Source organism: Schistocerca americana, chromosome 2 (assembly GCF_021461395.2).
Source record: "Schistocerca americana isolate TAMUIC-IGC-003095 chromosome 2, iqSchAmer2.1, whole genome shotgun sequence".
Lineage (NCBI taxonomy): Eukaryota > Metazoa > Arthropoda > Insecta > Orthoptera > Acrididae > Schistocerca > Schistocerca americana.
In genome coordinates this window covers 800,725,290-800,750,811 of record NC_060120.1, presented here as the reverse complement: position 1 = coordinate 800,750,811, position 25,522 = coordinate 800,725,290, and positions in this window count along the sequence as shown.

Here is a 25,522-nt window from a genome sequence, read left to right as displayed (position 1 = left end):
TATTTGTTATAAAACTTGTTCATTTTACGTTGACGTGATATACAAGAACTCCACTAGGTAAAAGTAAAATAGTATAAAAGGTTTGTCGTCATTAAAATATTTAAAGAAAGCACATTGAACAACAGGCTATGTCCATACACACATTATTCACAGGTCACTTATACGCCATTTAAAGTGAAGAAATTTTCACTGTTTAGAATATGTCCAGCTGTGCTTTTGCATACCGTGTGTTTATGATGCAACAAGCAACTGTGAACAATATGTATATGGACATAGCCTGTTGCACAAGGTGCTTTATGTTTTAAATATTTTAGCGATGACAAACCTTTTATAATGTGGTGTTTTTATCCACTTGACATATGATGTCAGCGTAAAATGAACATGTTTTACAACAAAAAGATTTTAAGCCCTGAAGATGACAGCATAGTCTGTCCGAACTGGTTGTTTTAAATAAAGAAAAATATTTGGTTGTTGACTTGTTTTCACAATTTTGCAATGTGTACATTATACAACAAATTTATTAATTTTTTAACATGTGTATGTTCACTGATGTAAAAAAAATTTCCAGTTTTTACATCACGCTCTTAGGGGTGTTTGTTTCTATATTTTCAAACGTAATTCATCAGAGTCCAATCTCTCACCAAACCATATTTCATCGCAATCAGTTGATGGATTTAGTCTTAAAAATACAGCAGACAAAGCTACTTTTGCATTTAATAATGTTAGCATGCAAGTATGGGTTAAACATGATGAAGATTATATAGGAAACGTATTCATTACGTTCAATCGTATTACGTAGAATATATCAACCAATAAACGGATTTTCACAAATGTGATACACTGACGGAGAAAAGCTGCAAACCAAGAAGGAGTTGTGCGACATGAACGAAGGCTGGTAGGCGTCTTTCTACATCTGAAAATTGATGTCTTTTCAAATTACGCACCAGTATGATGATGAAAATCGGAACTTGCTTTAAATAAACGCTGCAACGGCCGTGAGCGTTAGTTACCTTTAAGACGGGATGTGGTGAGTTGATTAGTCATAAATGCCTTTAAAGAGACGAAGACGCCATTCTCAACACCTCACTGAATCTGTACGCTGTCGTGTAATACGATACTACAGAAAGACTTGGCAGGAATGTGGCCCTTGGACATGATTGCTACCAGATGTGATCACGAGAATGTACGGTCGCAAGAAGACCGTGTGCCATACGGCAACATGGTAATACCGAGAGGGAAGTCCCTCGTTTGCGGGTTATGGCTCTGGCGCATGGTACTGTATCTGGAGCAGCAATTTCAGCAGCAGTTGGCACCGCAGTGACACAACGAACAGTTAGGTATCAGTTACTTCATGGACAGCTTCAAGCCAGAGGTCCTGTAGCGTAAGTTTCACTGACCCTAGTCCACCATCATTTGCGACTTCAGTAGTGTCAAGAGACAGCTCATTGGAGGGGAGGATGGAGATCTGTTGTATTTTCTGATGGACGCTGGTTTGCATCGGTGCCAGTAACGACCGTGTGTAGGTTATAAGGAGGTCAGCTGAGAGCCTGCGACTAACTGCGTGCTAGACACACTGGACCTACACTTGGAGCTATGGTGTCGGGAGTGATTTCGTGTGACAGCAGGAGTACTCTTGTGGTTATCCCACGAACCCTGACTGCAGATTTGTACGTCATTCACTGATTCGGTCTGTTGTGCTGCTATGCTCGAGCTTTGGCCTGCTGTATCAACAGATATGTTTCCAATCAAGCAAATATGGTACATCCTCGGGCGATAACTCCACTGTCATCCACAAACAGCTTTAACCGTCCCTGTATAGACCGACCAAGTGCAACAAGAATGGAACCCCATCCCACAAACTGAAATCCGGCACCGGTAGAACACAATGCGTGCACGATTCCACGCTTGCATTTACCATTCTGGAAGCTAAACTTGCAATGGTTTATTTCGCGCTTACGTTAACCTGTGATCATGCAATGTTAATCACTTAAATATGTTAGACCTAGACAAATTTGTTGCGAAATTTCATTACTCTACATTAATCATTTATTGCTGTTGCGATTTTCTTTCCATCAGTCTAGTTCAAAAGTCAAAGTGTAAATAGTTTTCTCAAAGAGTAAATATTTTACCCCAATTCACGTAATTTTCTTCAGATCAACAAATTTTTCGTACTACACTCTTTTGAAAGTTGCCTGTGTTCTTCTTCAGGGTTCAAGCTACTTCCATACGGCATTTCATTGAAACTAGTTCAGAGGTTTAGCCGTATAAATGAGGCAGACAGAGCAACTTTCGTATTCATAATATTTGTATGGATTATGCAATGAGTAACATCGACCTGAGATCACGTAAAACGCAGATATCGATCTCTTTTAAAAGAGTTCAGTTCCACTTAGAGAGAGGCGTACCCAAATTGCCTATAGTCACCATTGTATCGAACTAAATAATTAAGTTGACTTATTCGATATTAATTCTCTCACTCTCTTTAGAGTTCAATCCTGAGGTTGGATTGCAGTAGTATGCCATTCCCCTCACCTGTCTGCTTCCTCTTCAATTGCGCATCTATAGTCCATTGTACATCACTCATAATCTGCTGTCTGTATGACGTCCTTGATTGTCACCGGTGATTCGCTCCCACTGCTCTTGTTACAATGATGTTGTTGTGTCTTAAAATGTGTCCTCCGAGTTTGTCTCTTCTCTGGATGTGCCTCCGCTGACATCTAGTTTCCTGTACTCTTCTCAGCATCTCTGTGTTGGTAATTTCGTATCTTCAGCTAATCTTCATCTTCATCTTCCTCCAGGGCTTCTAGTCGTCTTCTCTCGTTTTCCTATTGTCCGAGTTCCACACCCGTATAGGGCCACTCTCCAGCCAAATGCTTTCACTATAACTCTCCTTATTTCTAGACAAATTATTGATGGTGGATAAGTTCTTTCTTAAATTAAACTCAGTTTTGGCTTGTTGTATACAGCACACAAGAAAAAGGAAAAAAGGAGGCTATATGGAACATTGCCATTAATATTTTAGAAATGGTACTCATCCCATTTAAATTCCTCACTCTCTTTATTCCGTGACCAAACTGTGTTTATAAGATTCACCCCAACCATAATTGCCTTTCATGGGGCACACTGATCGTAAATTATAATATTTCATCCTAGCATTGGTGCACCTTATGAGGTTTATTCATAGCGTTATGATCCCAGACCCTGTTCGCAGGTCCGGTGTGTGGTTGGTGTGGGTGTCTATAGGTGGCGTTAAAAAAGAAAGTAAAAGTTTTATTTTTCACAAGTAAATGCTTTCATTTTACTGGGTGCAGTTTGGCACGCCCATGTTGGTTTGAAAGGTAGGCCGAGAGGTGATCGCATTAAGGTTATCGATAATCTATTTTCTGTTAGTATTCTTTACATATTTCTTAGTTTTATCTTCAGTCTCTACTGTGCTCTCATTAGAATGATCTTTGCATTCAACAGCTCCTTCATTGGGATTAACAATGTTGTCATCGAATCTGTCATCGATATTTTTCGCTCTGAATTTCTATCGCATTCCTAAACATTTCCTGTCTTTACCTATGACTTACACTTGTTATCGAGAAATTAGAACATCTTGCGCCATTTTATATCGTAGAACGCAATTTCTATGCCGACTAATCCTATGAAGGTATCTTTATTTTTCCTAAGTCTTGTTTACATTACCAAGCGCAGAGCGTCAGAACTGCCTCACTGGCGCGTTTACTTTTCCTAAAGCCATACTGATCATCATTTCTCTTCGATTTTTCTGTTTATTATTCTTATCATAAATTTGGGCGTATGGGGCGTTAAGCAGATTGTGGGATAGTTCTTGCACTTACCTGCCTTTGCTTTCTTCTTGATTGTGTGGATGACGTTTTTCTGAAAGACTGATGGTATGTCTTCAATCCGGTAGAATCCACAGATTATCTTGAATAGTCGCATGGTTGCAACCTCCCTTCAATTATTTCATAAATGCCTAAGGAATCTTTTCTATTTCTTCTGCCTTATGCAACTGCAAGCCTTCCAAAGCTCTGACTCTAACACGGAATTCCCCACGTCTTCCCCATTGGCTACCATTTCCTCTGCTATCATGTCATCAGGCAGTCCCTCCCCCCTTACAGAGGACTTCAGTGTACTCTTTCCGCCTATCTCTTCTCTTGTCTGCATTTAACAGTGGAATTCCTCCTGCACTCGTAATGTTGAAGCCTTTCCTTTAAATTTCACCGAAAATTCTTTCGACTTTTTTATGCTTTTTCATTCCTTATACAACCATGTCTTTTACGATTTATTTGCATTTTTCTGCAGCCATTTGGTTTTCCTGAACTTCATATTTATTTAATTCCTACGTTACTTTTACTGCTGTATTCCTGTCTTTTCCTGAACGTTCCTGTTTTTTTTTCTTTCGTCAATCAAGCGAAATATTTCGTCTATGATCCAAAATGTCTTTGCCATTACCTTCCCCGTACATATATTTGTCTGTCAAACTTCGGTGATTGCCTTCTCTAGAGACTCCATTCCATTTCAGCCGACTGCATTTTGTGGTATTATCGTGGTATTTAGAGCCTTAGTGGACTCCATTACTCTAAATATTAAGACATTATTTACTACTGCTGACTGTGGTAAGATCTTGGTGCCTCTCATTAAGAACACCCACACTTCTTTAAGTGTATTGACTTCGGAAGAGGGCAGACTACAGCCTTATCCCTTGAAACAAGATTCGGCCGATATCGCACGTTTTCGCAGTTGAAATGTCGATGGGACTCATAGCGGGACCAGGCCTGCTCGTCGTCAGCAATTTCCATCGGATTTATGGTATATGCGGGTCTTGGCCAGGAATTGAAGTGGCAGAAATGGAAGGTCCAGACGGTAAAGCGGTTAGACAAAAAATAGCAGTTCTTGCGCTGGTAGGGCGAGACAAGAGTCATGGGATACCTCCCAATAGCCGGCCGCTGTGGCCAAGTGGTTCTAGGCGCTTCAGTCCGGAACCACGCTGCTGCTACGGTCGCAGGTTCGAATCCTCCCTCGGGCATGGATGTGTGTCTTGTTCTTAGCATAAGTTAGATTAAGTTAGTTTAAGTAGTATGTAAGTCTAGGGACCGTTGACCTCAGCAGTTTGCTCCCTTAGCAATTCACACACAGTTGAACATTTGAAATCATTCTTTCGGAGTGTCCAGGACGTTCTTCGAACCAATCGCAGATGATTGTGGCGTGGCGAGATGGCACAAAGTCGTCCATAAAAATTCCATTGTTGAATAGTGCCGGCCGAAGTGGCCATGCGGTTCTAGGCGCTACAGTCTGGAACCGAGCGACCGCTACAGTCGCCGGTTCGAATCCTGCCTCGCGCATGGATGTGTGTCATGTCCTTAGGTTAGTTAGGTGTAATTAGTTCTAAGTTCTAGGCGACTGATGACCTCAGAAGTTAAGTCGCATAGTGCTCAGAGCCATTTGAACCATTTTTTTGTTGAATAGTCTTCATGTATCCGAACATATCCATTTTCAGTCAACGATCGGTTCAGTTGGACCAGAGAACCCAATCCATTCCATATAAACACAGCCCACACCGTTACGCAGCCAAAACCAGCTAGCACAGTGCCTTTTTTGACAACTGGTGCCTACGGCTTCGCGGGGTCTGATCCGCAATCGAACCTTGCCATCAGCTCTTACGAGCTGAAATCTGGTCTCGTCTGACCAGGCCACAGTTTCCTAGTCGTCTAGGGTTCAAACTACACGGTCAAGAGCCTAGGAGAGGCGCTTCAGGCGATGTCGTAGCAAAGGCATTCGCATAATCATTCGTGTTTATCATCTGCTGCCACAGCCCAACACCGCCAAATTTCGCCGCACAATCGTAACGGATACGTTCGTCATCCGTTCCACATTGATTTCTGCTGTTATTTCACGCAGCATTGTTTGTCTGTTAGCACTGACAACTCAAAGCAAATGCCTCTGGTCTCGGCCCTTAAGTGAACGTCGTCGGCCACTGCGATGTCCGTGGTGAGAGGTAATGCCGCAAATTTGGTATTGGCGATACAGTCTTGTTACTGTGGATCACGGAATATTGAATTCCCTAGCGATTTCCGAAACGGAATGTCCCATGCATCTAGTTACAACTACCAATCCGCGTTCAAATTCCCGTCGTGCGGCCATAATCACGTCGGAAACCTTTTCACGGGAATCACATGAGTACAAATGACAGTGCCCCAAATGCACTGCCCTTTTATATCTAGTGTACGCGACACTACGGCCATCTGCATATGTACATATCGCTTTCTCATCCCTTTTTCCCCTAATTGTATGTTAGCATAGTTTCCAGATTGCAGTTGACGCAGTGGCAACAGTGCAGAATGGTTATCAGAAGGCCATGGCGTCGAGTCTATACGCGTTTTTTTTTCAATTTTTAAGATTCATTGACTAAAAATTTACCTAAATAACGCTCAATATATTGATGTTTTTAATATTTTTGTAAAAGGCATGAAAAGAAAGGTGAACGAAAATTTGGAATTGCATACAAATTTCCAGGAAGGGATTTTAAGGCGTACACAGGAACTTCACGTAAAGAATTTCCAGGAAGGGATTTTAAGGCGTACGCAAGAACTTCATGTATAGAATTAGATGCGTTTATTATTTTATAGCTGATTACTTACACAGTGAGTCGTGGAGGCTAATTTCACTATCGATAACTTTTAGCTGGCGTCTCCTCAGGGATGTTCGTGCTGCTCTCTTGTGCAGTTGTCGCTGTCTGGCCTGGTCTTCAAAAACGGCCGCTAGAGTCGCGCCTTTTGAGAGGCCTCCAAAGAGCGCGGCGCGGGCAGTTGACAGACAGTTTTCGCACAACGTGGAGCTGAGGGGCAGCGGCAGTGCTTGGATCGACGCACACAGGCTGTGGACCGGCACGACCCGGGGCGTCGTTCATCCTTCTTCGCCAGGACTGGGCAGAAGGCTACGTCTGGTTCGCTTACGTTGTGCGCAACTAGTTGTTCAGCTTTGTGCACCGATTTCCCCCAGTGCAAGCTGTTTGAACAGTTGTTCGTGTTTGTTTCATAGAGTTGTCATGCACGCCTTGTTACTTGGCTCAGTGATTTTGTGATTAGTGATTGCCCTGCCTGCTCTGTGCGACTTTGAAGTAACTTGTCTTAATCTGCAGGCCAGTGTTCTGCCTCAAAAAAACTTTCCATGTTTAATGGTGTTATGGTTCTGTAATGTGCCCAGTTGTCATGCTTAGCCATACCAGGGGCCTACGCATTATCCAGATTTATTATAAAAATTGTGTTTGTTTTATAATTTTTATACAAGAGTACCAGTTGTTTTAAGTTTTAGTGCTTGTTTTCACGATGTTTTAGAAGATGGTGGGCTCTCTAATATTACTATCATCCAGCCCTTTTAAGCATGTTGTGAATTCCAGCTAGTGGTAAGATCCTAGCGAGTTGTTTATTAGTTTTCTTCGTGAAAGAAAATAACGCTCCCTTTCTGTAGTTCTGTTAGCGAAGCTTATTTCCTAGGGCGTATCAACTTATTGGAAAGATTCTGTAATTGCAACCATCGTTAAACCATAACTTTACTTGTAGTATAATCCAGTCAGAAATATATCTTTCTTGTGTGTTAACAGCACTTACTAATATGCTGGGAGAGTGTTCCTTATCGGCGGCTTCTTGCCACGTGGACCTAGTCTATTTGCGGCTGTGTGCACGGCTCTCGAGCATTTCCTGGCTCGGCTTGCTATTTGTTTGCAGTCGCACCCCTTGCCGTCTGAGCTCAAGGTGAGTAATGTTGTACCTGACTTTCACTGTAAAGGAAATTTTACTGTCCGCCAAGAGGCCTTTGATTAATTGGGCCGGGCGGGGTTGCCGCGCTGTCTCGGGCGCCTTGTCACGGTTCACGCAGATCCCCCCATCGGAGGTTCGAGTCTTCCCTCGGGCGTAAGTTAGTTTAAGTTAGATTACGTATTGTGTAAGACTAGGGAGCTATGGCAGTTTGGTCCCATAGGAACTTACAACAAATTTCCGAAAATTAACTGGCTTCGCTAACGAAATTTTCTCTTTAATGTTTCATACATATTGTATTCTTGTTCTAAGTTTTTTGTGTAAATCTTTGAGTAATCCCTGTGTTATCTTCTTAACTTATATCTTTTTGCGGGTCCGCCTAGTGTTTTGGCTTTAAATTCACTAAAACTGTTTTAATTATTTTAATTGACCGGTTTACTTAAAATAGTTTCATGTAAAAATTCTGGACAGGCCAATATTAAGATCTTATTTCTTGATTTCGTTTGAGGTTATTTAATGGCTGTCTTAGTCACCGTTTCTAACGCCCATAACGGCAAATTAACTTCAGTTTTTCTGCCTGTTTCTCAAAGGGGACATGTTATTGAAGCAAATATATAAAAATAAATGCTGGGCTGCAAATGGGGCAAACCTTTGAGGTAAGCGACTGTGACAAAGGGCAGATTATTATTACATAGAGCCTGTGAACGAGTAGCTCGAAATCCCCGAAGTTGGTCGAATGTTCACGTGCTACTGTCGTGAGCATCTACATAAAGAGGTAGAAGGGTAGTGAAGCTACCACTTGGCGCTGAATGATTGGACGTCCACAACTCTCACAGAACATGAGGTTCGGAGGCTTGTCTGCTCTGTAAAGTAGGATAGATGGCAATCTGTAGCAGTGTTTCGGGGCACACCATTTATCTTACACTGTTGAACATGGAGCTCCACAGCCGACCACCCATAAGTGTACACGTGCTGAACTCACGATATCATAAGTTACTGCTTCACTGTGCACGGAACCATTGGGATTCGACTGTAGATTACCGGAAACGTGTCGACTCTTAAGGTGCATCACTTTTTTTGCTACGCTAGGTCGATGGTCGCCTCCACAAACTACGTCATCGATGTAAACGGCGGCTCGAAACGTGTAGCGCGTCACGGGCGCAGCCTGGTGGGAGTAGTTTTATGTTGTGGGAGACATTCTCCTCCGCTTGCATGGAACCTGTGGTAGTAATTGAAGACACGCTGACAGTTGCAAAACACTTCCATCTATTCATGCTTCGTGTCTCCCCGACGCCGATGTCATCTTTCAGCAGTATAATTGTTCGTGTCTCAGAATCAGAACTATGCTACAGTGGTTTGAGAAGCATTGTAGTGAACTCACGTTGATGTCTACGCTACCAAATTCGCATAATATAAAGCCTATGGAACCGAACTGGGTCGCTATCGGGCGCCATCACTGCATACGCAAATAAGTGCCCCGTTATTTACATGAACTGTGACATTTAATGGTACATACCTCCATAAACCTACCAACTAACTGTCGTATCCCTGGTATGCAGAATCAGTGATATATTTCGTTCGAAAGACGGACAAACAAGTTATTAAGCAGATGGTCGTAATGTTTTACAACATCATTGTGTAGTGCCTATTATATAATGGGGAGTCAGATGAAAACCGAACACCCGCCGCAACGTAAACATGGAATGGTACCATTCAAAAGTAATCACGAAATGCATTAAGGCGTTTATCCCCGTGGGAGACGACACGATCAGTTCCTGTTTCGCAGAACGCGGTCGGCCGCTAACGGATCCACAACCGCACCCACTCTTGCACCTCCTCGTCCGACTGAAACCGACGTCCACGTGTGTCTTTCTACAGAGATTAGATTAGATTAGATTAGATTACTACTTGTTCCATAGATCATGAATACGACACTTCGTAATGATGTGGAACGTGTCAGGTTAATAAAAGATGTTAATAAAAGATTAATAAAAGATGTGACACGATGAACGATTCAGGCTTTACGGGGGATGTTGCAGTGTTTCTCATCCATATCGCTGAATAATCATCTTGTGAATGTTGCAGTTCTCATTTCAGTGCTTGCCGAGAAACTGTGAGGGGAATTCCGCCTTGTGCGAGACACCTTTACGATTCTGTTTTCATCCTCTCATGTTTCAACACTTTCACTTTTTGTGCTATCTTCAGAGGCATTGTTTAATTACTTTTTGAAAAGTTAACATTGTGCGACGTGACATTTACAAACCTCAAACTTGTCACAAGGGGAAATTACAATAAAGCGCATACACAGGCTTTTAGTTCACAAAGATTTGTTACACTTATCTCCAGAAACAGTCTTTTATAAAACTGGCTTTCCAATAGCCACCAATAACAAATATAATTAATAACCTTATACAGTCTTCACAAGAGTATACCCAATGAAACAAGTTAATTAAAGACCATTTTATCTAAATAACAAATAGCACCAGATAAATACAGGTGACAAGCATAACTGCCCATAAATTTAACAGGAATTTACCGGTACTAAATCCCCATTGGTAAAACAAGCAACAGAACAGAATATTAAATAACAAATTTTAAGTAAAAGATCCAATTCCCGAACGGGAACCTTATACCAATAAACAGAACATTGAACAACGGAATTCCACCAATTATATAGTGACTTATTCCACTGAACTCACTCGTGAAATCCCGAGTATCACCAAAACGTAGCTTGCCGAGCTAATGGCGTCCGAACATATTTCAATTAAGACGCCGCCCCCTGTATTGGTCAATCCGAAATTGATTGTGCCCGCCGCGTTGTACAGCGCAAAATTAAAAAAAAAAAAGAAAATACAAACAACCAAATCAAAGGACAGAATTATGCCCCCCCCCCCCCTCCTTTAAATTTAATACCCTCAACACATGCAAGAGCTGAAACAAATAGCAAGGAGAATTATCTACTTTTTACGGCTCATATTTCTTTACTCTTACAGGCAGACCCCAATAACAAGCATAAGGTCTGGAGAAGTAAACGGCCTGCCGAACAAAGAGCTTAAAAACCCATAATACAAGACACCAAAGTCACGGCCCCTTCAAACGGAGACCACAGAATAAATCATAAGATATTCAAGTAACATTACGAGCACACCGTCTTAACACTAAACATGGCCTGAGCACTATCCTAGAACGACTCATGCAGCCTTCAGGCTACTCACGCTTAGTGCTCCCGTCACTGTTCAAGTGTTTCACACTCTTTAACACCACTACTCAACATAAACCGTAACCAAGAGTGAATTCCTTATCCCGTCACAGTGGGGATAACCACACACAAATCACTGTTTCCAGCTGTGAACGCAAATTACGATCAGATTAATCACAAAACACAAAAGAAATAGCAGATGGCCACCATTACTAGCAGCAAATGACGAGAATTCACATAGCATACATAGGCGTCCAGAATCAGGTAGTAAAATCTACACAACACTTGCTAGTACATTGGAGGCCATCACCACCAGCCCGCCGCCGACACACTCCTCAAACCATAACACAGAGCCGCGAGCAACCAACGTTCTTCCGTAACGGTCACTCAAAGACTCGGCAACATAACATACACCCAAGCATCGGGCAAGCTCGACCACTAGGGCCCCGGAGCGGAAAACCAAGAGAACCATACCCGGAATTGCCGCACTTAAATAGCGGTCAGAAGAGGAAAACCAAAGAGAAAACGCGCATGCCAGAACTAACGGGACTACTGTCGCTAGTAGATAATAGTACCACTGGTTCAAAATGGTTCAAATGGCTCTGAGCACTAAGGGACTTAACATCTGAGGTCATCAGTTTCCTAGACTTAGAACTACTTAAACCTAACTAACCTAAGGACATCACATACATCCGTGCCCGAGACAGCATTCGAAACTGCGGCCGTAGCAGCAGCGTGATTCCGGACTGAAGCGCCTAGAACCGCTCGGCCACAACGGCCGGTGAATCACTGGCGCCGGCACCTCCCCTACGGCTCACCTTCAAAGAAACTTTTGGTGCAAAATATTTTCGTTTGTAAAATGAGCTATTATTGTCAAACGCTTCAACATTGGTTTGCATACAGTACAGAGCTGAGGCATATATCGCAACGTAAATAAACAACATAGAATGTCTCAAGTCAGTGATACATGTATCAACTCTGTACTATATGCAAACCAATGTAGATACATTTGACAATAACCTTTCGTTTCACAGATGTAACTAATTGGCACTAAAAGTATCTTTAAAGGTCAATGTAACAGTTCTCCCGAAGGAAAGTAAACAGTCACACTGAAGACAGTACAAAAAGTGCTGAAACATGTCTGTGTAAAAACAAAACCACAAAGCTGCCTTGCATAAAGCCGAATTCCTCTCAAAACGCTGAAGCGTAGCCTCCGACTGGCAGTGTGGGCTTGGGCATTATCATGCTACAGGATCATTCCACCTAACAGCATTCCGACATCTCGATGGCAAACAGCGAAGCCAACAGTGGAAACATACAGCATCTCCCTTGTCAAAGAAATCCAAAGCTGTCAACAGAAGCTCCTGTAAGATCAAGACGACCTCGTTCTTCGATTGCAGGGTCCCTCTGGTCGTAGAGGTCCTCGAGCGTTGAGTTATAATCAATGCGCAACGCTATGAAGATACTTTGCAGAAACTACGATTCGCCGTTAAGCAAAAAGTCTGTCTCGTCCCTCCTCTTTTTTCGTCCACCTCCTCCACTTCCAAATCCACATCCTCGTGCGCTTCTCTCCATCCATCTGCTCCTACTTGTCTCCCTGTCCATCTGCGACACCCGCTCTCTCTGTCCATGGGCTCCTTCCCGTCTCTCTGTCCATCTCCTCCCTCTGCTCCCTCTAAGTCTCCCGTCTTTCTTCCCGCCTTCCTTCCCCCCCCCCCCCCCCTCTATCTCCTCCTTCTCCCTCTAATTCTATCTCGTCTAACCCCTATCTCTTTCTACGTCCTCCTCGCTCCTCTCGTCCTTCCCCCTCTGTGCACCTTCCCTTCAGTCTGTTATTATCCGCGTTCCCTCTTTTCTCTGGCCATCTCCTCTTCCTCTCTCTCTCTGGACATTTCCTCCTGCCCCCCCTCTCTCTGTCCACCCCCACCCCTGCATCTCTCTGTACTTCTCCCTCCTATCTGTGTCCATCTCCTCCTTCCTTCTCTACGTCACCACTTTATCATCCCCACCAAAAAATTTTCGTAACTTGGAATGTCAGAGGTCGGCACATAGCAAGAAAGCACGAAAATCTGAAACGGGAAATGCAAAGGCTCAATCTAGATATAGTGGAGATCAGTGAAGTGAAATGGAAAAAAAGACAAGGATTTCTGGTCAGATAAATAAAGGATGATACTAAAAGCAGCAGGAAATGACATAACAGAAAGCCAGTGGGGCAGAAAGTGAACTGCTGTGAACAATTCAGTGAAACTGTTTTTCTCATTAAATTCGACAGCAATTCAACGAGGATCACGACAGTCAAATATATTCGTCACAAGCAGAAGATGAAGAAATAGAAAAAGTATATCAGGATTTCGACCGGTAATTTAGTTTTTAAAGGGAGATCAAAATCTAGTAATCATGAAGGAATAGAATGTGGTTGTAGGGAAAAAAGTAGAATAAAGGGTTACGGAATATGAGCGTGGCATTAGAAATGAGAGAGGAGATAGACTGAGCTCTACAACAAATTTTCAGATGAGAATGGCGAATACTCTTTTCAGGAGTTACAAGATGGGGAGGTATAAGGCCCTCTGACGTGGAAGATTCCAGCTGCACTACATCATGGACACGTAGAGATTCCGAAATCAGATATTGAATGTAAAGGATACCCAGGAGCAGATATAGACTCAGTTTACAATTTAGTTATGATGGGGAGCTGACTGGAGATTAAGCGTGGAAGGAAGTGTGATACTGAAATACTGAGGAATGTTCGCTAAAGAAGTGGATACATAAATGAGTAATACCAGAGAAGGCAGTTCAGTTTACAAATATCTCAGAGAAACACAGGAATATAGCAACATAAATCTCTCATGGATGAAACAAGTAGAAAGTGCAGGGCAGACAGGGAGAAATAGCTCCAGGAAAAAATATGGAGAAATCGATACAGAAATAATCGTCAGGAGGACTGACATAACACATAGAAAACAACCACCGATGAAATTAAAGGTATGGGAAGTAATAAATGGAGATTTCAGTGTTAAACGCAGAGGAAAGAGCGGATAGGTGGAATGAGTACTTTGAAGGCTTGTATGAGAAGGAGGACTTGTCTAATGACGTGATATAAGATGAAATTGTGGCACGTCTTCTTTAGTCGCTCTACAGATTATTGTGAGCCTTGGTCTCTTCAGCAGCTCTCCCCCATTTATCTCAGTCCGTTGCTAGAGTTCCACAATTTCTATAACACATTTTCTGGAAGATCCTCAGCCTTCCATCTGACTCTCGCAGACGACGCTCTCTCTACCCTGCATTTCCTTGAAACGCCTTTTTTGGGTACTTCCGCATCATTCACCAGTGATACGTGTGTGTGTGTGTGTGTGTGTGTGTGTGTGTGTGTGTTTGTGTGTGTGTGTGTGTTTGTGTGTGTGTGTGTTTGTGTGTGTGTGTGTTTGTGTGTGTGTGTGTTTGTGTGTGTTTGTGTGTGTGTTTGTTTTTGTGTTTTTGTGTGTGTGTGTGTGTGTGTTTGTTTTTGTGTGTGTGTGTGTGTGTGTGTTTTTGTGTGTGTGTGTGTGTGTGTGTGTGTGTGTGTGTGTGTTTTTGTGTGTGTGTGTGTGTGTGTGTGTGTGTTTGGAACTTATGGGCGTTGAACGCCGAGGTTATCAGCATCCCGTGCAACATGCTCAGCCGGTCTCAGACACTATTCATCTGACAAGTGGATCTTTTTACAAACGTTGTACAACAAGTGATTGCTCTTTTCTTCCCTATATCCCCTTTCACAAACTGGACCGATGATTCTTCGAAGAATCTTTCTTTCAAACGCGCCCAGTATTTCGGTGTCTTTTGCTGTTTAGGAGGCATATGTGAGCACAGGTCTTGTAAGTGTTTTGTAGATGAGTAATTCGGTGGTGCAGGTCAGGAGCCTTGATTATAAGTCTTGTTACAGCAGCTTGGATGCATGAGCTCTTAAGCTGACTGTGCGATAGTACTCGCAGTTATCTGCCCTTGCTTTCCAAGGCAAACTCTACACTTGAGAACCGAGCGAGGTGGCGCAGTGGTTAGCACACTGGACTCGCATTCGGGAGGACGACGGTTCAATCCCGTCTCCGGCCATCCTGATTTAGGTTTTCCGTGATTTCCCTAAAATCGCTTCAGGCAAATGCCGGGATGGTTCCTTTGAAAGGGCACGGCCGATTTCCTTCCCCATCCTTCCCTAACACGAGCTTGCGCTCCGTCTCTAATGACCTCGTTGTCGACGGGACGTTAAACACTAATATCCTCCTCCTCTACACTTGAGAGATCTGAGCACTTCAAGTCTCTTGGTTCAATAGTCACCTACTCTAACGACACTTCCTGTGAAATCAAACAGAGCCTAATAACAGCGAATAGAGGTATGCGTTGGCTGCTATTGGTCTTTGATTGCGTGGGAAGATGACTATCGAACACAGATAGTTGAACTCAGGTCTCTCAAGGGTAGAGTTACCGTCAGAAAGCAAGCACAGACAGGTGCAAGTACTATCGCACTGTCAGCTTAAAAGCTCGTACATCCAGGCTCCTGATAAGAATGATATACAGAAGGATGGAGAAGAAAATTGGGGTTCTGTCAGTTGACTATCAGTCTGGCATTAGACAATTTTGATGTTGTGCTCGGTAACGGAAGCAAGACCGAAGAAAAATCAACAGACTTTCATAGGATTTATCTATTTGGAAAAGCATTAGAGAACGCAGAATAGTGCTAGATGTTCGAAATTCGTAGAAAAATTGCGGGAGGAGGGGTGGTTGGATTGTTTGAGGGAAGAGACCAAACAGCGAGGTCTTCGGTCTCTTGGATTAGGGAAGGATGGGGCAGGAAGTCGGCCATGCCCTTTCAAAGGAACTATCCCGGCATTTGCCTGGAGCGATTTAGGGAAATCACGGAAAACTTAAATCAGGATGGCCAAACGTGGGATTGAACCGTCGTCCTTCCGAATGCAAGGCCAGTGTGCTAACCACTGCGCCACCTCGCTCGGTGGGAGGGGGGAGACAGATAATATACAATATGTACAAGAACCAAGAGGAAACAACAACACTGGAATATCAAGAACGAAGTGCTCGAATTAAAAAGGGTTTAAGCCAAGGATGCAGTCTTTCACCCCAACTGCTCAATCTATTCTTCGAAGAATTATTGAGAGATATAAAAGAAAGATTTAAGAGTGGTATTAACACTCAGGATGAAATGACACCAATGATAAGAGTCACTAATATGGACTGACAGTAAATCGGAGAAAGACAAAAGTAATGATAAGAAACATAAATAAGAGTTGGATCAAATGGCTCTGATCACTATGGGACTTAACATCTGAGGTCATCAGACCCCTAGAACTTAGGACTACTTAAACCTAACTAACCTAAGGACATCACACACATCCATGACCGAGTCAGGATTCGAACCTGCGTCCGTAGCGGCCGCGTGGTTCCTGACTGAAGCGCCTAGAGCCGCTCGACCACAACGGCCGGCCATAAATAAGAATAGCGTGAAACTTAAGATCAAAATTAGTGATCACGAACTGGACGAAGTTAAGGAATTCTTCTACCTTGGAAGCGTATTAAGTCATGACGGATGAAGCGAGGAGGACATAAAAAAACAGACTAGCACAGGCAAAGAGGGCATACCTGGCCAAAAAAAATCTACTACTATCAAACACAGGCTTTGATTTGCGGATGAGATTTCTGAGACCGTACGTTTGTAGCACGGCATTTTATGGTACTGACTCACTGACAGAGGAGAGTCGAAGCGTTTGAGATGTTAATTAATTTTTTATACCTGGGATTCACAGTCATGTAGAACTTCATAAAGCACATCATATTTACGCCAGTGACTGTAACACTTCCTTTATTTTCCGATTGCAATTTCGGCCTTTGGCAATTATCAACTGCAGATTTTTGTGGCAAGTTGACATGGCTTAAAGCCACAAAAATCTGCACTTGATAATGGTCTAAGGCTGAAATTGCAATCGGGAAATAAAGAAAGTGTTACAGTCACTGGCGTAAATATGATGTGTTTTATAACGTTCGAGATGTGGTTCTACAGAAGAATGTCGAAAATTGGGTGGACTGATAAGGAATGTGGAGTTTCTGCGCAGAATCGGTAAAGAAGTGAACATGCGGTAAACACTGACAAGAAGGACAGAATGATGGTCCCATGTTAAAACATCAGGGAATAGCCTTCATGGTACGACAAGGAGTTATAGAGGGTGTAAGGTAAAGGGGAAGACAGAAATTGGAATACACCCAAAAAATAGTTGACGACATAGGGTGGAAGTGCTACTCTGAGACGAAGAGGTTAGCGCAACAGAGGAATTTATGCTGTGCTGCATAAACCGGTCAGAAGATTGCTTACTTAAAAAATTAAATAAAAAAATACCTTCAGATCATCAAACGACTCGGACGATGTATCACAAGTACACAGAGAGAATAAGATCTAACACAGCGTTGTAAACTTGAGAAAATTTGGCACCTTGTATTTTTACACACACATAAAGTTATTACACGTCTACAAAAGATTATTCTATATTAGATAAGTTAAGAGTATTAGTCCTTAGGACGTATTGGCCCTACTGTAGCAGTTAACTTTGTCTAAATCTTTCATTTTGTTGATGTTAGTGTGAAGTTAATTTATATCCAAGCAGACACTAATATTTTATCAGAAAGGATAACTGAGCGAAAATATTCCGCACAGTACTTACACTAAGTTTGCAATAAATGTATTTTTGTTTAATGTTGAATTTTACTTAACTTAAAACCACAAAATATTAACTCACTGGGCACTTTTCCGAGATCCTCTTACTCTGCTTACATTTGCAACGTAAACGACCCAGATTCTACGTCTCGATGTTTTCAACAGTGATGAGCTCCCTACCTTTCCCATGCTGGAAGTCATTCTTGAAGACGTTTTTTTGGAAAAAAATCAATTGCGGACAGACGACCAACTGACTTTCGTCTAGTAGTAAAAATTCAAATACCCTCAGAATTTAAAGAAATATATTGTCTAATTTAAAAAGTTCGCCATGGATCCTGAAAACGTCATTAACTGGCGGTGGTTTAACAGTTTTCAGCCCTTTGTTTCAACAGTTTTCTCCACACAATACGGAAACAACATTACGGCCAATGTTTATTCCACCGCTTCAATGATAAACGCATCACAACAACCCTTCCTGTGTACCTCCCGATCGATTTTTAAATTCAGCACCAGCTTGCAGCCCATGCAATGTTATTGCCTCGATAAATGGTGCCCGTAAGCTAGACATTGGATGCTCCGACATTGTTACAATGCTGACTACGTACGCAAATGCAACGTCATCATCGACAACACCGATTCGTTTCAAGTGTCTTTACTCTGTTAGACTACTCATTCTTTCTGAGCGATGTCATACACTCATGAATAACTTTACCAGTTTGCCAAATTGTGACCTTGAATTCGACAGTCGAAAGAACCGCACAGCCCCACACGCCATTACGTGCACGGCCAACAAGCGCCTGTTTTATGCCACGGGCCCCAAGGGCAAGAGGCTTCACTCTTCGAGGACGGAACGCTATTGGATGTACCGTTCGACTTATGTTATTGGTTCTCAGGGACCCCATTCAACATACATTTTTTGAAGATTCATGATATTCATTAACACAATCAGTTACTGATAATTATTACTGGTTTCTCCATTTACTTGCAATCTTTTTGTACTGGTACCTTAATATACCTGTAATTCTATTTCAAATAAACAAAAAAGCCTCCACACTATAGCCGCCAATCACCAGGCGCTCTTATACGGGCGCCAGGAAGACGGCACAGTATCACTAAAGCCATGAGATTGCGCTATGACTCGATACTCAATATGTCGAAAAGAAAATTTAGTTTTCTGGGTGTAGAATAATTGTTACAATTGCAACATTACCCGATAACCATGATAACCTCCTATACCCCCAGTATAGGTGCCATTTGCTTCAGATAGTTACTTTTTGCGCCAGATAGTTACATGCACGTTACATGGATGTACTAGTGATTGGGGCAGATTCCTGTTTTAATACACGTTACCAGTTAAAAATACGTCAAACCGCTAGTCAATTACGAAACTGCTCTAACCGTGCAGTGATTTATACTTAACCTTGTTCAATTTCATACAGAACACATTCAGACACATATTATGTTATTATACATTAATAAATACATCTACGGCGTAGACAGAGACGTGAAGCAGATATGATTTCACTGCTTGCTTGAAGTTAATTTTATTATTTAGTTGAATATTTAAATCACAGGGTAAGAAGTCGAAGGTTTTTATGTCTAAATACCTCACTTCTTTCTCTGCCACACAACGTCTGAATGTTGGATAGTCATTTTTCCTTCTAGTACTATATTTATGAACGTTGCTGTGCCATAGCACTAACATAACTGAACGAGCTCAGCAGCAGTGATAAAACCGCTTAATTACGACATGTTGAAAACTTGTACTGCACTTGATTTTAACCTACTGCGCTAATTCCCTCATTTAGGGTTATGATTAATTTTAATGCTACAGGTGGTAAAGCGCTTCGTACCACATCCATAGTAATAATCAGCAGACACGAATGGGATAAATTTTGAAACTGCATAACTAAATGCAGTACGGTGGAAACATGTGCAATTACATTCGACCGCAAACTACTCATCAATATACCGTAGTACTTCAAATCCGAACCGCCAATACGCAATAAATATGTAAATGAATCATACTTTGTGCTTCAGTCTGTTAACCTTGGCGGCTAACACAATTACAGATGGAACCACTCCTTTATCATGAGAAGGTGAAGACAACTTCTAATGCGTAATGGCTTAAGCCCAAATATGAAAAAAAATAGTTTCGCTAGACTTGAAAGATTTTTTCAGTGCCTCTTATAAAATTTTTAAATCTCTAGCCATTAGTAGATCATAAGACAATGTGCAATGTCTATGACATTTTAGATATTAAGCGATCAAAAAATGTATGATACAGCTCTGTATGGATGCCTAATCTCTCACTGGTTTCTCTGTTTTTTCTGAACCTAATTCTGTGTTAAACCTCCTTGTTACCTTCAAGCAGAAGAGCTATGTTGCGAAAATATATTGTTCACTGGAAATTTTATTCCTCTCTTTCTATTTTCTATGTCACTTCGTATTGCTTCTTCTACATACAGATTAATCAACTGCCTGATAAGCTGCGTCTGCGCCTCCGATATTTTTTACCTTTTCTTTATACAACGCTATTTTTTTATTGATCCTATTTCATTTTCTACTTGTAAAAGAGTACTCTAGCGTTTCAATATTTCAGCAACCTTACTGTTTCTTTTCAAACAATTTCTGTCGCTTTCCATTTTCGAAGGCTGTTTATAATCCTCTCAACTTTTCTTTCTTTGTCTAAAAATCCGGATTATTTAACTAATTTTTCTTACTTCTCTTTCCTGTTCTCTCCAATGTTGTTTACGAACGTTTGTGCTTTTCCCCCTCCTTTTGTTCTTTTATCAACTATGCCATCACTATCACACAACAGAACAAACCTTGCTTCTCATGTTTTCTCTCCTACTCGACATTGGTGCCTACTTAATTGTCCCTTTTCAGACACTAATAATTTACACCAAGTTTCACAAGCCCTCTTATAGCTTCAGGTTTTTCGATATGCGTCTTCCCGAGGAACATACGTCCGCAAATGCTCAGATTTTTTTGTTGGAAATAAAATATTAGCGACTCGAGGTTTTAACTATGGTGCTATTTTTAATGTCATTTACGTAATTTTCCTTTGTGGTACGACTTCTTACGTGGTGCAGCCACATTATAAACATTGCAGAAATACTTCGTACATGGCAAAACACGTTTTTTGTGCGCATATCCCGTACGAATAGGTTTTTCTCCGACTATTGAGGACTCTCGTAAACATGATTCCTCACGTAATATCAGAAGAAGATTTTTACACAGGTAAACGTAAGTTAATGAATGGTACTATTAGACGAACTAGACAAACGAAAATAAGGAAAGAGAAATTTCTGACATTTTGCAGTACACCTTTACTAACTGTATATATGGAAGTGAAACGTTAACAATGAAAAAGTACACTCGAGGAATTCAGTGGGGTAATGAGATTCATTTATCAAGGAACCCAAGACATGATCAAAAACGAAATACAGAGACTGAAGCATTTTTATTATTACTGTCTTCCAATTAAAAGAAAAAACAAAAGACGGAAGAATGTACATCGTGAGGAAAAATAAAAGTGCTCCTGAGAACTTAGCTCCAGAGGACAAGGAAACACAGTAGAGGAAAGGAAATAAATTACTAACATGACTATAGCAGACTTTGAAAGTGACCACCATTCTCCTGACACTTTCAGGTCATGGTCAGCAAGTTTCAGAAAGAGGATCGAAGCCGGACTGCTGGAATTGCTGCTGTCTCATCCGAAATATTCTGCTGCAGTTCTTGAAGACTATGAGAGTTGTTGCGATACGCTGTAAATCTGAGGGATCACCGCACAAAGTAATCGCACACTGACGTGTGACATGAGTGGCCAGCTATGGCCGTGACCTTGCTGGCCTCTGCTAACAACTCCCTCAGGCGGAGCACATTAATGCTATATTTCGCCGTATTGTCGTAACGGATACGTTCGTCCTATGTGCCACACTGATTTCTGCAGTTACTTCATGCAGTGTTTCTTGTCTATTAGCACTGACAATTCTACACAAACGCCGCTGTTCTCAGTCATTAAGTTACGGCCGTCGGCCACTGCGTTGTTCGTGGTGAAAGATAATGGCTCAAATTTGGTATTCTTGGCACACTCATGTCACTGTGGATCTCAAAATACTGAATTCTAACAATTTTTTAAATGGAATGTCGCATGGGTCTAGCTCCAACTACCATTCCACGTTCAAAATCTGTTAATTCCTATCGTGCGGCCATAAGTACGTTGAATACATTTTCAGATGTATCACTTCAGCACAAATGACAGCTCCGACAATGCACTACCCTATAATCCGTTGTGTGCGTGATACTAACGCTATCTGTATACGTACATATCACTATCTGATGATGATTCTGTCACCTCCGTGTGTGCATGGTGTATGGGCCACTCCCCCAGTGGACCTGTAGACCTGCAACCCCTTGAACACTTGTGGTTTGCGAGCGGCCTCACCCGGGAGGGGTAGGATCAGCAGACGACAGAACTTCGGTCACACGTGCAGCCTAGTACAGCAGGCGGCAGCGACAGCACTGCTGGAGGTCGCCCGCTCTGTGGACCTGAATGCTTCCACAGGTCACGTGATCACGTGTAGATCCTCTAGTATCTCTACGCGACCTGGCTATTTAGGTCGGCGCAACGCCGCTCCAAGACGGTCTTCCGTCAAGCTCTGGGCCGGGCGCGAACTGCACCCGCTGTTCTTCAGTCACAGCCTCTTTGAGAATCTTCGCTACGTACAATACTTTGGCATGCCAGCGACCACTGACCTATGGAGCCGCTCTTGTCTGCCATCACCATCATGGAGATAACCAGGAGTTTGCTATCACCCACCAATCTTCTGCACATTATTTCGTTCTAGTTCAGAGTGAATATTAAGCTTTGATTATTTTATCATCACGCATTTTAGCTTTAGTTAAGACTTGTATAAATTCATTGCTATTATGAACTTTGATAAACAATTTTAGTGATTGACCGCCATCCAAAGGAGATAAATTTAGGGATATGTACTTCTCAATAAATCTGTTCTACATTGTTTAGCTGGGCTGCATTCTCATTGCGCCTAAACCAGGACAAGTCTTATTAATATAGTATCGCACGGCAGGACTGCTGTTCATAAAAGTGCTATTTACTTTATTGTGTTTTGATAATAGTGCTCACAGACTTGTGATTTATATGTTTGTATTGTGCTGCATTTCTTTGTCTTTGTGGCAGTTATTTGTTTATAATTACGCTGTACATTGATACTGGTTTGGTAGATGATGGTAGTTGCTTGTCTCAGTTATTCAATGTGGTTCTGTGTGCCCCCGACTGTAAAGATATTATGGGGTAACGCTGGTTCTCATTTGATGGTGACCACCTGTAACTGGGCTAGCTAGATTATTGTCTAAGAAATTTTTAGATTTGTTTACAATAAGTTTTTATTATTATATAACTATGCCAACTTTGAGTAATTATTTTTACTATAGATCGACCGCATAGTTTGAATATATTTCTGTTATCAAGCACAACAGTTTTAATTGTATGCGCTTTCATCTTATAAAATATAATTAGAAACAGGAAGATATTTTATAAAAATCCCATTCTCGCACAGTCCCCAACCCAAAGCCCACTCCACCCAAATTCTGCATTATAAAACATAGCGAAACCGAAGTCAGATGGAGAGATGTAGCGCCGGCCGAAGTGGCCGAGCGGTTCTAGGCACTACAGTCTGGAACCGCGCGACTGCTACGGTCGCAGGTTCGAATCTTGCCTCTGGCATGTATGTGCGTGATGTCCTTAGATTAGTTGGGTTTAAGTAGTTGTAAGTTCTAGGGGACTGATGACCTCAGATGTTAAGTCCCATATTGCTCAGAGCCATTTGAACAATTTTTTGAGAGATGTAGCCTTATCCTTACAAATAAACATAACAGGCACACTCTAATATGTGCTAAAGATGATGCTGATAATGAAGAAAGAGTTTACTGGAAAGAAACTAGAGAAATGATAGCAAAGTATGTGATCCATATCGATCCATCCAGTGTTACTTCGATGTGGTCTCGTGTGGGTACTACTAAGTGTGTGATGACACCATGAAAACATATTTCTCAGACATAGTTTGTGCACCAAACATGAAAGTCGTAATTTCACACAAATTATATAGTTATCTGAGTAAAAAACAACAACATTTTCGCTGAAACGTGGAAACAGTTTCCGGAATGTATGTTCCTTCTTAACAATGTCAATCCCCTCTACTGTTTCTGGAAGTGTGTAAATAAAATACAAATTGGGAAACAGTCTGTGTAATATCATCTTCCGAATTTTCTCATGTAGTCTCTCTGCCCCTGATTCGTCTCTTCAAGATGTGGACACAGGTGCAGTAAGGAAACTTACATTGCTCCCTTGCATAGTTTATTCTACTCCCTCATTCGTGTCAGCTATTCCATCTACTTTGCTGGGCTGACTTCAAAGCCTTCAAGACCGACACAGTGGCATGTTTAGACCTGTCTTCCTACCATACTAATACCATACTGCAAGCCATCTGTAACTATGAAACTTCCTGGCAGATTAAAACTGTGTGCCGGACCGAGACTCGAACTCGGGACCTTTGCCTTTCGCGGGCAACTTCTCTACCAACTGAGCTACCAAAACACGACTCTGCCCCGTCCTCACATCTTTAATTCCGCCAGTACCTCGTCTCCTACCTTCCAAACTTCACAGAAGCTCTCCTGCGAACCTTAAGACTGCACTTTAGGCACACTTTCTGAAACCTCGTAAACGGCTTGTGAATATTTTGCAAACGTTCTTGTGTATCGGCTACTGTAACAAGTATGTTGTCCAGATAACTGCAATAATCTGGAACTTCACGGATCAGCTGTTTTAAATATCATTGAAAAACAGTGGGAGCACTGGTAAATCCAAATGGTATTCTTTGACATCGGTATAAGCCGGATGGCGCCTTCAAAACTAGCAACTGTATAAACTCTGGATGCACTAAGAGTTGCAGAGAAGCGTTATAAAAATCGATGTAGAGAATAAATCTTCAGGACGAGGAATAGGATATGCAAATACAACTTGTGCTTTCGCTGATTGCTTTGAAGTTCCCGCACACTCGAAGTGGGCTATTTGCCTTTCTAACTTGTCTGAAAATGAGACACTTTTTTTGATCTGGAAAATAAACTGTCTGCGACCGCTGACACTCTGGAGCAATACCAGAGAAAGAAAAGCTTGTGCTTGTTCGCAAGGGATGAAATGACTGGAACAACGTCGACGATTTTTCATCACTATCGAGCGTGAGAAGCTTGACGCGCAGGTATAAACGACAGATATTGACATAAGTCATCGTATAAGACACAGACCAGCACGTGCTACGAAACCTACGACCATAATAGTTAAATATTTATCTTACGGGGAAAGAGTGGAAGTATTTAGCCAGAACATCACTTACTACCAGGATATATCTCTCGCGCGGCCGACTAAAATTGCTAAATCTCGTAATTTGGTTTTCATGATGTGTGGACTAAGGATGGTAGGATCCTACAGAGACTATAAAACGAAGAAACTCAATAACGAAGACATCCTTAAATGAAAGGCATTACTTAAAACCTCACCAAAAGACTCATACCTTAGTTTTTCGTTCACGGTATTTTTTGTAAGTTTTCTCAAGTATTATCCTTCGCTTTATTACTGTAAACGTTTCTTATTTAAATCCATACGTTACTGTAGTTAGTATTGGCCTGTTCTATTAGCAACAATCTCTTCAGTTTACCCCATCACATCTAGAGCTTTCCTTTACCTCAATGCCATTGTCTACTTTTTTAATTGTGTGTTACTGCACAACACATCCATACTATTTTAAAGTCTTATTTCGATTTCGAATTTCCTGTGTTATCCAATAAAGTTTT